The following is a 16087-nucleotide window of genomic DNA, read 5'->3' as shown; positions in this document are numbered from 1 at the left end:
CCAGGGAAACGCGACGGTAGATGCCGCGTTTCCCTGGCAGAAATAGTCAACCATATGAAAACCTCAAACCGCTGAACAAATGCGCGGTAGGAAAGGAAATGTCGGATCACGCGTTTGGACCAGCGGTTGAGAAAAACGTGCAGTAGCCTGTGTACGGTCCGGTACATTACCAATGACTTTGCTAACGCGCGTTTGAAAACGCCTCGTGTGAACAGGGCCTAAGGATATGCCAAATGTAAACAAGAGTGTTGCAAAAGGAGCGTGTAAACGAGAGTCACCAAGACATGACTCTGTGTGTGTGTGTGAACCAAGTGTGGTGGAAAAAGTGTGTGTGGAAAGCCAGGTCTCTGCGCCTTTTATTCAGTCCTAAGCAACGTGTATGGGTGGATTTTTCTGGTGGCGTCACCATGTATGATTGGTGAAGTCCAAAGGATTAGGGAGGAGCTTTTCACCACAAAGGACCTGGGCCGCAGCATTCCAGGGCATTTCCGATCGAAGGGGAACGATGAACTAGGTCAGGCCCCCTGTGACTACAGGTGTTCAGAACAACGGCAGGAAAGTTATCAGACTCGGCTTAAATGGATTAGTCCCGGGTGCCATAATTCATCTTAATCAAATAATGACAACTAGCCGGGTTCATCTTCTCTGTCTCTTCTTGCGTTATTCTCTCGCTTTCTGTCTCTTCCATTCTTTCTATTCAGGACGGGAGTTCAGCTGCCGTTACACCTCCCAGCCTGAGAAAGAGTTTTGATAGAGGAGAAACTCGTCTGCAGTGTAAGGCAGAGCAGATAGTTCGCCATTAGGTTATCAGCTCCTCTTACCTACCTAATGTTGAGAGAATACTCCTGTGGGAATAGAGCCCATCTAGTAAGACGGTGGTTCTTGTTCATCATCTTGGCTAAGAATTGAAGGAGATGGTGATCGATATACACTTGTAACGGGGTTGATCCTGGACCAACATAGACAGCAAAATGTTGTAATGCTAAGATATAAGCTAACAGTTCTTTCTGTATAGTGGAGTATTTACACTAAGTAGGGGTGAACTTTCCGCCAAAGTAAGATACTGGCATTGCTATTCCTTGGTCAATGTCTTGTAATAACACAGCACCCACTGCAATACCACTAGCATCTACAGCTAATTTGAATGGCTTATCAAAATTGGGAGCCTGTAGTACTGGTTTGTGGGACAAGATAGAGTTAGCTTTCAGAAAGGCTCTTTGCAATCTTGATCCCAATTAAAGTTTGTGTCTGTCTTCAAAAGACCTGTGAGGGGAGCAATTAATGCAGAGAAGAGTACAATGAATCTCCAATAATATCCTATCATACGCAAGAGTCTATGGAGTTCTATCTTAGTCTATAGATGGAGGTAAATGGTAATTGCTGTGACCTTAGAATCGGAAGGGCTAACTTTTCCATGGCCTACTTGATAGCCTAATATTCCATTTGAGCCTATACGAAGTCACATTTACTCAGATACAAGACTAAATTTACATCAGACAACTTCAGCAATAAGCTTTCTAACTGATGTAGGTGTTTGGGCCAGGAGGTGCTAGGTACAATGATGTCATCTATGTAAGTGAGGCAGTCAGAGATATCTTCAGTGAGGTCATTCATGAGTTGTTGGAAGGTAGAAGGGGCATTCTTCATTCTGTAGGGCATAACTTTACACTAATATATATTTTTATTTTTATACGAGGATGAAGGACCCAAAGGCTGAGCCAGCAGAACAGTTACTTCCAAGAAAAAAACAAAAACAATACAAAAGAGACCCAAATTCAAGATCCATTCATTTCGAGATGCCTGGACACACTGCGTTTGAAAGACTGGAGATCATAGGAAGTAGGAATTACAGACAGAGGGAGACAGTTCCAAAGTTAACCTGTTGCATAAATGAAGGACGGGGAGTAACGGTTAACTCTTGCATCAGAGAGTTGGACAGAAAAGAAGTGAGAGTTTGTTGCTAGACAGGTGCTACGTACTCGTCATAGAGGTGGAGGGGTGCAAGCAGACAGTTCAGAAGAGCAGTGACCATTGAAGTAGCGATAGAAAATAGATAAAGAGGCAACAGTGCGGTGAAGAGACAGAGGTTGAAGGGATCCAATAAGAGGAGGAGAGTTGATGAGACGAAAAGCCTTTGACTCCACCGTATTGAGAAGAGCTGTATATGGGGAGCCTCCCCACACATGAGAGTTGTACTCTAAACGGGTGAATAAAACCCGTGTATAAAGTCAACAATTGTGGTAAAGAAGGCACAGAGTCGGCTTAGCACACCCAATGTCTTGGAAGCAGATTTTACAAGAGATGCAATATGATCTTTCCAAGATAAGTCCCGAGTGAATGAAATCCCAAGCATGTTCAAGGATGATACAGGATTGAGTTCGATATCATTAAACTTTAGTGGGTACTCCTGTGGAAGATTTTGATGGGCTGATAATGTAAGAACTGAGTCTTTGATGCATTAAAAACAAGATTATTTTTACCCCAGTCAGAGATACGAGCCATTTCAGACAGCCATAGCCTCATCCCTTGTTTGTTGAAGGAACTGCTGAGATGGACATTGCAGAAACCGAATGGAAAGGTGAAGTGTGGAATCATCAGCGTATGAGTGGACAGGGTTAGATGTACAGCTTAGAAGATCATTGATGAATAAAAGGAAGAGAGTTAGCGATAGGACAGAACCCTGAGGAACACCACTGTTGATAGATCTGGGAGAAGAATGATGGCCGTCTACAACAGCACCTATAAAATGACCAAAAAGGAAGCAACAGATGAAGGCACAGATAGAAGGATAGAAACCTGAAGAGGGCAGTTTGGAAATTAAAGATTTATGCCAGACTTGATCGAAAGCCTTTGAGATGTCAGGTGCAATGGCAAAGCTTTCACCAAAGTCCCGATAGGAGGATGACCAGGAGTCTGAAAGGAAGGTGAGAAGATCGCCAGTGGAGCGTCCCTGACAGAACCCATACTGACGATCAGAAAGAAGGTTGTGATAGGAAAGATGCTTTATGATTTTTCTGTTAAGAATAGACTCGAAAACTTTTGAGACACGGGATGTTAACCCCCTAGGGTACACAATTCTTCAGCCTCGACTGCCCCCCGGGACACAGAAGCAGGCCTATTTTTCGACTTTCTCAAAGGTTAAAAGTTTTATGCTCGATTTATAGGGCTTCTATTTACACACCTGAGAACACAAACCCCACCCTCTTAGACCCAATAGGCACCATGCTATGGCCCGTTAAAGTTGATAATAGTTACCCGTCGCAGCCCAGACAAGAAGGAAAATACGCCGCTCACACACCTGTTTTCTTCACAAAAATACGTACAAAAATCACCCAAGTCAATTTTTCTGGATGTGTATTGATGTTATAAACCATTGTAATGTGCTTAGAAAAAAATAAAATGGTGACAAACCCCCCCAACAAATATGAAAAATAGTAAAAATAATCCTCCCCTCCTGTCCTCTCCCCATCCCTCCAATCCCCCCCCTCCCCTTCCCTTCCCTCCCCTCCTCTTTCCTCCCTCCCCCCATTCCCCTCCCTCCTCCTCTCCCCTCCCCCCATTCCCCTCCCTCCTCCTCTCCCCTCCCCCCATTCCCCTCCCTCCTCCTCTCCCCTCCCCCCATTCCCCTCCCTCCTCCTCTCCCCTCCCCCCATTCCCCTCCCTCCTCCTCTCCCCTCCCCCCATTCCCCTCCCTCCTCTCTCCCCTCCGAGCTGTCAAATCTAGCTAGTTTTCGTTTCGTTTCTTTTCGTTTTTGAAGGCTCCAACATATTTGCATGCGTCGGCATAAAATAAAATGTCTTTTTCGAGTGGATTTCGAATAAAGACAGCTAAAATAATTGTGGTGTGCATATCTTTGCGCAAAAACACGAATAAGTTACAGGTAATGATTCAAGAACACGCGCCATAAAGAATAAAAAATACGCAATATTCGAGGCTGGGTAGGTAAAGATACTGCTTGCTAGAGGGTGAGGGTGAGGGTAGGGGGTTGGGGTGGTGGATTGGGGTTGGTGGTGGGAGGTGGTAAGGCCAGGAGAGGGAGTGTGGGGATGGAGGGATGGGAGGAGACCAACACAAGACACAAAGGAAGGGCCCCAGAGGAGTACAGGAACATGGAGGGAGAGTAGGGGGGAAATACCCTACCCCAGTCATTGGGGGATCCATATGGTAGGGGGGGGGATGCATGAGGAGGGTGTGGGAGTGGTGGTGGTGGTGGTGATAAGAGTTGTGGGAGGTAGGGTAGTGACAAGGTAGTGGGGTAGAGGGACGTGGCGAGAGGGAGGCGTGGGTCCCCCACCGCCTGGGTACAGGCCTGGGTCCCCTTTCTGGTGTGTCAGACATTTAGTTCTGATTGGTTAGAAGCCATCTGCGTCACAGTTGGGGTGGAGCCAGCTGCCACCAGTTTTTTGTGGATGTTGCACAATCGGTGTTGCTCGTCCTTTTAAGAAATTGCACAAAAAGCCCAATCGATGAGATTAGTACTTTAGGGGTTAAAGCAATTGGACAATAGTTAGAGGGCTGGGAATGGTCACCCTTCTTCGGGACTGGCTAAATGAGAGCATACTTCCAGCAAGTAAGAAAGGCAGTTGAAAGACAAAGGCAAAAGAGTTTACCTAGGTAGGGTGTAAGCACAGAAGCAGAGTTCTTGAGGACAACAGGAGGCACTCCATCAGGCCCCTATGCCTTGTTGGTATTGAGGGCAATGATGGCAGAAAATACGTCAGCAGAAGAAATTTTAATGTCTGCCATGAGGAAGCCAGAGGGGGGAAGTGATGGAGGAACAGCACCAGAATCATCGAAGGTGGAATTGGAGGAGAAAGTCTGAGTGAAAAGATCTGCTTTATCAGTAGAAGAATTAGCTACAGAGCCATCAGAGTGGAAAAGAGGAGGGAAGGATGATGAGGTAAAGTTGTTAGAATGGTTTTTGGCAAGGTGCCAGAAGGAGCGGGAAGAATGCGAGTTGGAGAGCTGAGAGCATTTAGTACAGATGAAATTATTTTTAGTACAGCAAAGAACAGACTTAGCGCGATTCCAGGTAGAAACATAAAAAATATGTGATTCAGGGGTGGGTTGGCTCCGGTACCTTTTATAGGCCCTCTCGTTGTTGCGGACAGCATTAGAGCAAGCGTGATTTAACCAAGGCTTTCTTGCATTAATCAAAGGATATAGAAAGGAATGTATATTTCCATGCCAAGAGAATAACCTCTGCAATGCGCAAGGCACACTCAGATGGCTCCCGGCCATGGAAGCAATAATGGTTCTGGGGAAAATCAAAGAAGTACTGCCTGAGGGCCTCCCAAATTGCAGCTCCAAAGTGCCGCAGATGACATTTCCTTGGAGGGTACACAGACCGTATACAGAGCGATAGGACAGGTTAAGATAATAAGATTATGATCGGAGGAGCCCAACGGAAAGAATAAGTTAACAGTGTAAGCAGAAGGATTAGTTGTAAGGAAGAGGTCAAGTATGTTGGAGCTCTCTCCAAGGCAGTCAGGGATATGGGTAGGGTGCTGTAAAAGCTGCTCTAGTTCATTAAGGATAGAAAAGATGTAGGCTTGTTCACCAGGTGGATCAGTGAAAGGAGAGGAGAGCCAAAGATGGTGGTGAACATTGAAATCTCCTAGAATGCAGATTTCAGAGAAAGGAGAAATGGATAGAATGTGTTCCATCATAGAAGTAAGATAGTTGAAGAATTTTTGATAGTAGAATTAGGAGATAAGTAAACAGTGCAGATATATTTAGTCAGAGAATGACAGGACAGCTGAAGCCAGAGAGTAGAGAATTCAGAAGACTCAAGTTCGGGAACATGAGAGCAAGATAGGTCATTGCATACATATACACAACAGCCACCTTTGGCTTTGAAATGAGTATAGAGAAAGTAGGAGGATACAGAAAAGGGTTTGCTGTCAGTTGCTAAAGACAGCTGTCTCTTTATTAAGAAGAGAAGGTGAGGTTTAGAGGGGGAGAGGTAATGTTCAACAGAGAGAAAGTTAGAGGAAATACTGTGAATGTTGCTGAAATGAAGAAGTGAGTCAGACAGTGGTTCCAGGAATGTAGAGTCATCACCGGGAGAAGGGCGGATTGTGGGGGCATTTATGGTCCCCCCCCCCCCCGGGGACTCTGAGGCATGACTAGTTGTCGCCATTTTACTTTTTTTAATTTTGAAGAAGGTGGTGTAGGGTGTACTGTGCATGTAGATTGGTGTTTACAGTTAGAGAAACTTGTCTTGGAGAGAATGCTTGCCTACTCTCTGTGTAACTGAAACACTGAAAAAGTTCAGGAAAGAGGGATGGTCAGGAACTAGTCCCGAAGGCTGATGAAAAGGGAACTCCAGCTCTCCCTGTCATCAGCTTTCCATCCACCTTGGGAGTACTGCCCTGCTCGACTGGTGCTACAGTCTACTCCTCATGATATGTTCTATCTCCAACAACAAATGCCGAGATTTCTTGTGCCCTAGGAGAGAGAGGGACTTGCCAATAACCTTTCCTTAAGTCCATCCTGGAGATGAGCTGTGCGTTACCTATGGCATCCATACAGTCGTCAACATGAGGAAGGGGGTAGGTGTCTGTTTTAGTGAGAGCATCTACCTTCCTGTAATTTATGCATAGCCTATGTGACCCACCAGGCTTAGGGACAAGGACAACCGGAGAAGACCAGGGACTCTGGCAAGGCTCGATCAGGCCGTGACTCAGCATGTATTCGACCTCTGCCTGGAGCAAGGACTGCATCCAGGGATTGACACGGTATGGCAGCTGCTTCACAGGGCATGCATCTCCCACATCGACATCGTGGATTGCTGTCTTGGTCTGACCTGGATTGTCAAGGAACATGTCTAGATACCTGCTAAGGACAGCAATAAGGTGGTCTCGATGCTCTGCTGTGAGATGGGAGAGCTGGTTATACAAGGTAGCCCAAACCTGTGGTCTATCTCTCCAGCTTTACGTCTCGATGGATATCCAGCTCCATTTCTTGTCATTTGTATCCTCGTCTATCTGACTCGTTGATACCACACACACAGCACCTGGCGTGTCCTCATCTCTGCCTTGGTATTCCTTTAGCGTGTTGACATGGCACAACTTGTGGGGCTTTCTCCAATCTGGGGTCAGACTGACATAGGTAACCTCTCCAATTCTCCTTTCTATTTGATATGGGCCCGAGAAACTCACTTGTAATGGATGACCTGGTACTGGGAATAAGAGCAATACTTTATCTCCCGGCTGGAACTGCCTACTTACAGCTTTGTGAGAGCATTCATACCACTTCTTCATTTGGATATGAGAGGACTCCAGATTCTCTTGAGCAAGTTCCCTACATCTTAATAGACTCTCCTTGGACTTGGGAACATACTCTAAGAGATTAACTTGAGGGTCGTCCTGGATCCACTGTTCTTTCCCTAACTTAAGGGGACCCCTCACTTCATGACCAAAAATTAATTCAAAGGAGGAGTAGCCTAGAGACTCACTTGGTGTCTCTCTCCTTGCAAACAATAAGAAGGGTAGACATTGATCCCAGTCTTTTTCCTGCACTGACAACTATCTCAACATTGTTTTAAGAGTCTGATGATAACTCTCTAGGGCTCCATGGCTTTGGGAGTGATAACCAATTGAAGTGATTTGGGAAATACCTAATTCCTCTAGAGACTGTTTGAACAACTTGGAAATGAAGTTGCTACCTTGGTGCGTCTGTACCTCCTTAGGGAGACCAAAGTGAGCGAAAAAGGTTAGCATCTCTCTTATCACTGCCTTAGCTGTGGGGTGTCCAAGAGGGTTGGCCTCATCATATCAAGTGGACATACCGATCAACTTTAGGATGTACTGGTGACCTGACGGTGTGTTTGGTAGATGGCCAACAATGGCAGAGAGGACTCTAGTAAAGGGTGCCTCGAACACTGGCAAAGGCATTAAAGGTGCAGCAGGGGTTGGCTTGTCGTTTTTCCTACTAGCAGGTAGGTATGGCAGCTGCAGCAATAGCAGGAGATATCACGTCGTATCCCAGGCCGATAAAAATGTCGCCACACTCGAGAGACATGGTTTCCTCACTCTTACTCATAGATGTTTTGCTAATGTGGAATCATGGGCTAATGAGAGGATTTGCTACCGATATGCTTTCGGTACCAACACCTGTGGTACATTCTCCCATTCCTGATCATGCGCCACTTGAGGAGAGTGCCATCTCATCAAGATCCCAGTGATGGTGACATAGTAGCTAGAAGGCGATTCCTTGTTGCATTCTCCCTCTTTTCCGCAACTTGAAAGATAGGTGCTAACTCAGGGTCGGCTTACTGAAGCCCAGCTGATCACAAGTTTGAGTCTATTACAGGGGTATTGTGTTCTTCAGAGCCAAGAAGTCCCGTGAGAAAGGTATCTGCTAAACCAACATTCTCTCCACTATTTTCAGTGCCTATTTCTACATTACTGTCAGCCCCACTGATGATTCACCTCTTGTCATCAGGGTTCACTTGATCAGACTCTCTAGCCATCATAGACTTAGTTACAGTGCATGAGGGGAACACGGTATCACAATCAGGCACTAACTATGGTGTCACAGCATTGCTTGAGGGGTACGTGGACAAGCAGGGAACAACACTCACCTGTCCTCCAGCCAAATCGTTAACCAAGAGAAAAGTGACTCCCTTCACTTGAAGTCATTTAACTATTCTCACACGGACTGTTCCACTAACTGCGGGGGGGGGGGGTGCTTAACTTCACCTCCTCAAGAGGGGCGCTGATACTGGTATCGATCTCTTGAAGGATCACATATTCAGCATGATCTGACTCTGGCACTATATCTTTCAACATTAGGAATCAGGAAGCTCCAGTATCTCTCAGAATGGTTACTTCTTTTTCCTCAGTGCCTAACACAGAGACTACACCTTTCGACTAGAAGTGGCATATCCATCAGCGGAGTCACTTTGTTTTATTACGTTTGGAAGGACACTCTGAGAAACTATTACTACTATCATTATCATCACAATTAAATAACACTTCCATCATGTCACTCATAGCAGCATGACACACAGGTTTAGCTGAAGCCTCGGCACCTATGAGCTCTTTCCTACTTTTCGCAGTTACTTCAGTTACATTACACGTTACAATGGGAGGTTCTTTCCTTACTGTGCCAATGTGAGCCTTCAAGTTTACACACCCCACTGGCTTTGGGTCCTTCCCATGTTTCTTCTAACATGACGCTCCCAAGTGACCCATCTTCTTTCGATATTTGCACATTCGGACACGTCTCCCTGACCCTCTTGCAAATTTATTTCCCCAGGCCTTATCCGGCCCACTAAATGTGGCATTAGGAGACTTAACACTTGTGTTCTTCTCTGCTGGCTTTGACTTGCAAGAAAAGGAGTTTACAAATGAGGGTCTATCTACTCTCTGATCTCTTACAATATTCTGTGCCATGTGACTATACTTGTGTGCAAAGAGAAATTATCTGCAGTGGCTGCTGCTTCAGAAAGAGCGCAAATGTCCTGTCTTATCAAATGGGTCGTGATTTATCTATCAATGCTGTTGAAGAATTGTTCTACAATTATCAACTCTTTAAGGGCTGAGAAACTATGTTCCTGGCACGCAGCCACCTATGACGCAAATCTGTGAGAGTACAGGCATGCTCCACATTAATCTGGTCTCTCCTGAACTTGAAGCAGTATGCTTCTGGGACTAATTTATGGTTCTCCAGATACAGTTTTTTACTTCCTCGTAATTCGATCACTGTTCTGTGTACAATGCAACAAATGGCTCCTGGGCTTTACAGTCAGTACACTCTGCAGCATTATTACCCAAAATTCTTTTGCCCACCAAGCCTCCTCTTTGTCCTCTCAAACATCACAAAATATTTAGTGATATCGTGTTCATTAAACTTCAGAACCAACTTAATGTCGTGGTGCACATCAAAGGTTACTCTAGTTGCCAGGCTGGATAAGCTTTCAGTCTGTCTTAACCTTAGCTTATACTCCATCTCCTGTTGCCTAAGTTGAGCTTTTAATTCTAATTTGCATAACATCATTGGGGCTAACTCCAAGGAAACACTGTCACGGGAATCAGGACCTGTATTGTGACTATTACTGGGTTGGTTAGGGGCACTGGATTCTTTGTGAGTGTGCATGGCTGAATTGTCACTACCTGGGGATGGATCCCTGGAAGGTTCATTATCTCCAAACATTGTCTGCAGCACCAGATTCAAGAGATCTGTCTTATTTGTATTAGGGGAATGAGGCACATTAAGATATTGGACAAGGAGCTTGAGTTCATGTATGTTCATCTTAGAAACTGCTGAGGAGGAAAGATTAGATTCTAGGAATGCCTTAGCATCAGTGTTGCTGGATAGAGCAATTGTTACAGATTACGGAGGAGTAACGGAGATTATTACAATAGGTGAACAGATATATGTGTGCCTTGTATTTCTAAAAGCTCTATCTGGGGATAGATTGCAGGGAGAATAATTTTTGTGAGTCCACTGAATAACAGATGAATCCTGGGAAAGGTATGTAAGTGTCGGCATGGATATGAAATGGATTCTGGCGAGGTCGCCAATTTTGTCGCATGCACAAGGTAGAGTGGACTCAAAACAATCAATCACACAATATGGAAGGAAGCAAAAAGACACAATTGTTGGTTTTTGTACAAAAATGTATTTTTAAAATCTACATTATACACGACAGCAAAGAGGGGAAAAATAGGTTCAAAATGTAAATTATCAAAAGGGGAATGCGCAAAGGTATTATACAATACAATCAATGAGTTAATAAAAAGGGAGGAAGATTACACAGACAAATCTGACAGGACACCTTAACACAAAAGAATATCTAAACACTTAGACTTAAACTAGAACTCTAGACATTTGTAGGGCAGTAGCGTACTCACAATTGCATATCGGGGACGAGGGCACCTCTTAACTTAGGTTAGAGAGTGATTACAGGTAAGGGAGGAAGTCGTGTGTTGGCTGCTAGTAGCATGGACTGTAATGATGTGCTAAGTGTGAACAGGAGTGTGGCAAAAGGACTGTGTAAAAGAGTGTCACCAAGACATGACTGTGTGTGTGAACCAAGTCTGGTGACGCCATCATGTGTGATTACTGAAGTCCAGGGAATTAGGAAGGAGCTCTTCATCACAAAGATCCTGAGCTGCAGCATTCCGTGGCATTTCCGTTCGAAGAGGGAGGAGGAGTTAGGTCAGGTGCCCCTGGGACCACAGGTGTTCAGAACAAAGGCAGGGGAGCTGTCAGACTCTGCATAAGTTGATTAGTCCGGGGTGCCATTATCCGTCTTAGTCCAATAATGACAACTAGCCGGGGTTATTCTTCCCTTCCTCTCCTGGCTTTATTCTTTCTTTCTGTCTCTTCCATTCACGTTATTAAGGACAGGAGTTCAGCTGCCATCTCTCTCTCTCTCTCTCTGTATATATATATATATATATATATATATATATATATATATATAGAGAGAGAGAGAGAGAGAGAGAGAGAGAGAGAGAGAGAGAGAGAGAGAGAGAGAGTCCGTCAGGTGAACCCCCCATTTTTAGCCAACCGGTACCAAAAAGATGGCAAAGGCTCATTGGTTTCATTTGAAAGGTATATTATTCAGGAACTCATTTTGCCCTGGTAGCAGTCTGGATTTCACAGCTTTCATATTTTTATCGCCTATTGAACAGACCACCTATTGGCGAATAAATCCCGCCAAATGCGGTAAAGCCTGTATGCGGTACATTCATATCAGAACTGCATGTCATGATTCTACATGGTATGTCAAGTGGCTTTTACTTTGTTCATGTAATGCCATTATAGCACCAAGTTTGGTCAAATCAAAAGATTTTGTACTGTTTGAGCGGCCAGATAAATTTTGAAAACCGACTTATGGTCGTATCTTAGCAACCGTATGTGATAATAACATAAATAAACTATCTTTCCATACATTTTAAGATACAAGGAATCAAATGCAGCCACTATTGATCTTTCCCTAATATTTTGAACTTTGCAGCAAATCAACAGCAGCATATAATATGTTTAGAAAAAAAAATCAGCTAATTGCCAATAATTGCAAGTGTGCTTCACTTTATTTCTTATCTTTGCAGGTAACACTTGTGAATGAGCAACTAATCAGCCATGGATGAGACAATTCCTGTTTGTATTATCCACACAACTGATGAAGATCCTCATGCTGGCCTTACATCACCTCGGGATCTCGACTCCTGGAATACACTGCTAAGGGCAGCCAGACTCAGGCAGCATCAAGCAATCTTGACAGTTGCAGAAAACCTAAGAGAGGGACAACTGCCACAGATTAAGTATCATCTCAAGTGCCGTAAACTGTTCACGATGAAACGGGACTTGGATAAACTTGAAATGACTACTGCAGGTGAAGTTGATACTAAGCGAAGATCATTGAGAAGACTACCTTCAAGCAGTTCAAGAGTAATGGAGAAAACATGTATATTCTGCCCACCTGGACGATCCAAGTATATCAAAGGCACAAACACAAGAGAGAAGTTAACTCAGTGTGCTGAGTTGAGAGCAGATAATACTTTACGAGTGACAGCAACAAAGAGATAAGATGAGCACATCCTCGCTATCACATCAAGAAACATAGTTGCTGCTGAAGCATGGTATCACAGATCTTGTTACCGATCGTATACCAGTGTGAAAGATGCCATCATTGACCATACCAAAGCTGATGCAAATGATGACCCTGATGCTAAATACAAGACTGCTGAAACAGAAGCCTGCTTGCAACTTTTCCAATATATCAGGCAAGAGCTGTTTCAGTATCCAAAGGTCGTCACATTGACTTATCTTGCTGATCTGCTATCAACGTACATGCATTCTGAAGGAATATCTGCTGTGAGGGACTCGACAAGGAAACACATACGGAGAAAGCTGGAGGCGGAGTTCAACGATACACTCCATATGTGCCCTGATGATAAAGGAAAGATATTGGTCTTCCCATATACTCTGACGATATACGATCTAGCCAAAGAGAACCATCAACTAAAGAAAGAACTTGAGTCAGCACAGATTCAGTCATCTGAAATTACTTCTGTATTAAGCAAGACGGCTTCACACCTGAGATCTGCTATCAAGTTCCAAGAGCATACTAAGCAATGGCCATTTCTACCATCAGCAATAAACGAGCCTAGCACCACTGCGCCAGAAGCTGTAAGGCAGTTCTTGTATGGACTACTTTGTGGAGATATGACACCTAAGAACCCATCACAGCGTACCATGATGCTCGTTGACTCCTTTTCCCAGGACCTAGTCTACGCTGTGAGTAGTGGGTCGCAAGTTCCACCAAAGCACATTCTGTTACCCTGCGTTGTTAAGGCTTTGATTGGAAACGTCGAAATTATTCAGATGTTGAATTGCTTAGGACATGGTGTGTCATACACCGTCATTGAGGAGAATGAAACGGCACTGTGCCTTGGAAAACTTGCTGCAACTGATGATGATGTTGTCCTGCCAGAAACTATCAAAGCCCATGTCAATACTACACTGGCCTGGGATAACATTGATAGACTTGAAGAAACACTGACTGGAGGGGGAACCTTACATAGAGTGAATGGTATTGCAGTCCAACCAAGGGTATTTGGACCACAGCCACTGAAGCCTCAACAAACCGATATTACAAAAGCAAAGAAGAGGAACTTAACTATTTCAGATGCACCATTACCAATCTACATTTCTGGTGAGCAGGTTGGCCCCCAAAATTTCAAGACCATTGATATCGACAGCACAAGTGTAGTGAAAACAGCTCTACAAAAAGACATTGTGTGGTTCCTGGCGCGACAGATCGACCCCAGAAATCAACACATCATGGGATGGACAGGGTTCAATATCGTCACTAGGAATGACATGCAGGTCGTCCAGGACATTGTTAGCTATCTACCTACCATTAATGGGCCAGCAACCAACATGTCAACAGTGTACGAAGTGCTGAAGCAGTCTGATAACATCAGAAAAAATCTCCAGCTTGACAAGGTGGTAGTAGTGTTAGACCAGGCCTTGTATGCGAAGGCGACTGAAATCCAATGGAAACATCATGAAACGTTTCAGAACGTGATTCTGAGGATGGGTACCTTCCACATAATCTGTAATCTTCTATCAGTCATCGGTAAGAGATTCCAGGATGGTGGACTCAACAGCATTATAATAGAAGCGGGGGTTGTAGCTGAAGGATCAGTCTCAGGTATACTGGAAGGTCGTCAGTACAACAGAGGAGTAAGGACGCACAAGTACATGTATGAGGCTTTGCTACGTCTAGCAAGGAAGGAGTTCCTTTTGTGGATGCAGGAACATCATACTGACCGTGTACCATGTGTGGAGGCAGGATTAGAAGCAATTAGAGATTTACATGAAGACCTCTCACAGAAAGTGTTCGAAGAGACGTTGGTGAATGAAGAACTCCAGGTTCTCATGCACTACTTCACAAAATACCTGGATGAGTTGCGAAATAACAATGGTCCGCTATCAGCATACTGGATGAGCTACATTGACATGGTCAACATCCTGATAGAACTGATATGTGCTACAAGGGAGGGAAACTGGCAGTTACATATGGCATGCATTTGAGAGTACATCGCGTGGGCCTTTGCTTATGATAAAGTAAACTATGCCCGGTATCTCAGTGCATACTATGCAGAAATGTCACAGTTGTCCAACAATCATCCAGAGGTTTACGGACAATTCATGGAGGGAAAATTTTCGGTACAAATTGGATCAACCAACACATTTGGAAGAATACCTGTTGACCAAACCATTGAGGAAACAGTGAACAAAGACACAAAAACTCCAGGAGGCACCTGCCGTTTTAGTCTGAACATTTTTGCTGTGACACGCTACTACCTGACAGCAGAGTATAGAAGTGGGTACGTCAGACTTTTACGAGAAATCCTTCAAATGAATAGGAACCCGCATCATGCTGAGCTGCAAAAGTCACGAATCACTAAAGATGAGCAGGCAGTGTCTGCCATAGTGGAAGTCATCGAAGACCTAGTCAATCCATTCAGTGATCCAAAAGACCTGCTCAATATTTCCAACGCCACTGTAGTTTCAACTGAAATTGCACAGGATTTGGCATCAGCAAAGGCTCGTGGTGAATCAGCTTATGAATCATTTAAGACAGAAGGCCTTGAAACTGATCCCCCCATCATAAAATTTCATGACCGGCTACCCAAGTTGAAGCTGAAGACATTCGCAGATGCAAACAAGAAAAAGCATGTAAAATCTGGAACTGGTAAGGAACTCATTCTACAAACGACTACTGCTTTATTTGGCAATATGCCGATGATGGCCCAGACACGACAACTCGATATGCGTGAGGTTTTGGAGCATCCACTTGGCCCTCTCCCTTGGGCTTTAGCCACTGCCGATGGTGTACCAAGGAAAACAAGCAAGTCGTCTCTTGCAAAGGAACTGAAGAAGAATGTAGGACCTGCAGAAGACATTCATCCTCATTCTGCATGTCTCATAGATGGGATGGCCTTGGTACACAAAGTGAAAGGTGAACACAAGACCTTTGGTGATATCGCTTCTCTGGTTCTCGCGAAAGCTCTCAATGAGGCATCACATTCATCCCGTGTTGACATTGTGTTCGATGTGTACAAGAAAGAATCGATCAAGGATGTTGAGAGAGGAATCCGAGGATCCAATGTCGGTGTTATTCAGCTGAAAAAACATCACTGCAAAACAAACGGTTGTACAATGGCAAAAATTTCTTTCTGCTACACCAAACAAGACCAGTTTCATTCACTTTCTCATACAAGAATGGAAACAAGCAAAGTACACTGAACGACTCGGAAAAAAAAGTTTGTATGTCACATGCGGGGAAAACTGCTACAAAATCCTGCATGATGAAGGCTGTGTTCTTGTACCAGAACTATGTTCATCTCAAGAGGAGGCAGACACCCGCCTTATCTTGCACTCTGCACATGCAGCAGGTGCAGGATTTGATTCAGTTGTACTTGTAGCTGATGATACAGATGTGTTTTTGTTGGCACTTGCATTCTGTGATGACATAGATACACACCTGTATCTTAAGTGTGGAACTTTGGCAAGGGTATCTTACATAGATGTACAGAAAGTGTACACTACACTAGG

Source organism: Coenobita brevimanus, chromosome 100 (assembly GCF_032717465.1).
Source record: "Coenobita brevimanus isolate Jiangsu-jjx chromosome 100, ASM3271746v2, whole genome shotgun sequence".
Taxonomy (NCBI): Eukaryota; Metazoa; Arthropoda; class Malacostraca; order Decapoda; family Coenobitidae; genus Coenobita; species Coenobita brevimanus.
Note: the sequence above shows the minus strand (reverse complement) of the source record.